This window comes from Leptodactylus fuscus, chromosome 3 (genome assembly GCF_031893055.1).
Source record: "Leptodactylus fuscus isolate aLepFus1 chromosome 3, aLepFus1.hap2, whole genome shotgun sequence".
Classification (NCBI taxonomy): domain Eukaryota; kingdom Metazoa; phylum Chordata; class Amphibia; order Anura; family Leptodactylidae; genus Leptodactylus; species Leptodactylus fuscus.
Window position 1 is genome coordinate 173,970,494 of NC_134267.1, and position 1,611 is coordinate 173,972,104.

General features: G+C 41.2%; 1 non-coding gene across 1 annotated transcript; it reads left to right on the forward strand.

Annotated features, from left to right (window-relative positions):
- Positions 1–1,229: 1,229 nt before the first annotated feature.
- LOC142198756 (U6 spliceosomal RNA) lies at positions 1,230–1,334 on the forward strand. Its single transcript, XR_012715398.1, has one exon. It is a non-coding gene; the product is annotated as a U6 spliceosomal RNA (small nuclear RNA).
- The last annotated feature ends 277 nt before the right edge of the window (positions 1,335–1,611 follow it).

Consider the following 1,611-nt stretch of genomic DNA (forward strand, 5'->3'; position numbering starts at 1 on the left):
ATCTTGACTCCGTTATCAGGTTTCCGTCCTCTGCATGCAGAAGATGGAAACCTGTCATGCCGAGTCCGGCCATGAGCGCCAGTGAGCGTTTTATGCTCTCAGCGGCGAACCCGGTTTTTTTTTCAAACCGGACACAGAGTACTGCATGTCCGACTCTGTGTCCGGTTTAAAAATAACGGTTTCGCCGCAGAGAGCATAAAACACTCACTGACACTTTTCAAACCTATTCAAATGAATAGGTTTGAAAGATGCCTGCAGGTTTCCATCTCCCACCCTGTTTTGTGCAGGAAACGGAAACCTGTAGAAAACAGTCCCGGGCGCAGATGTGAACGAGCCCTTAGCCGGATTTTGCCTTCTAGCTGCCAGTAATTCCCTGTTTTACATTGTATAGATCTCTATTTTCCCTCAAAGTTAATGTATACACAGACCAGGCACAATCTTTAAAGAACTAAACTTTTTTCATATAGATCCAAAGAGCAGGTGAAGATAACAACCTTTGTAACATACTATGGAGTTCTCAGTAAAATGGTCTGCTTGTGTAGGAGTCCAGGATAAAATTACTCAGATAAGGCAAGATTCACATCTGCATCAGAGTTTCTATAGGAAACTCCACTGCAGGAACCACCAAAGTAAGTGGATAGAAAAGTTTTGTAGGAAGGACTTTTCCCTCTGCCGGTTTTAGAATAAAAACAAAAGACAGCAGACAGACCTCAATATAGTCTATGTATATGGGTAACCTCTGTTTTAGTGGTCCGGCTCTTCACCGTTCATGTTCCCCTGCGTTGAGAGGGATTTTTCCCATCCGGCCGACCATCAACAAAATGGACTGTTGCCTGCAGCATGATGTTCAGTGTCAGTGGTATATTTATTGGTGTATTGTGATACAAGTAGGATTGCAGAGTACAAATATATTGATGTTTTAGCTATTATAGCCTCATCCCCCACAAACATCACAAACAAATTCACAAATAGGAGCAAAATATACAATCCTACGTGTACCACAATATACCAATAAATATACCTTTAACAACAGAACCTTCCCCAGTGGGATCTTTCTACACTACAATTTGCCCATGGTGTGCTAACACTCAGTGTCCACTCTGCACTGTACAGATCTTCATCACTCATAAGTTAATGTATACACCGACCCACCTTAATCTTTAAAGAACTAAACTTTTTTCATCTCAATCCAAAGAGCAGGTGAAAATAACACTCTTTATAATATACATGCTCGCTTTGGCCGCACATATGCTAAAATTGGAACAATACAGAGAAGATTAGCATGGCCCCTGCGCAAGGATGACGTACAAATCTGTGAAGCGTTCCATATAAAAATAAACAACTTTGTAATAGACTATAGTCATCTGTGTAAAATGTTCTGCTTGTGTAGAAGTGCAGGACAAAATTACTCAAATGAGGCAAGGTTCACATCTGCGCCGGTCTAGTAAATTCAGTTCCCCCATGCAGTGCTAATGTATGGCAGCATGTATAGGGTATAGACCTTCCAGTCATGGCACAGTGCAAACTGCATCAGCATCTCAGGGGGACCCTTTATAATAAAGACAATGTTTTATGCTAGGTTTCTATTTTATTCACATAACAATTGTTGTT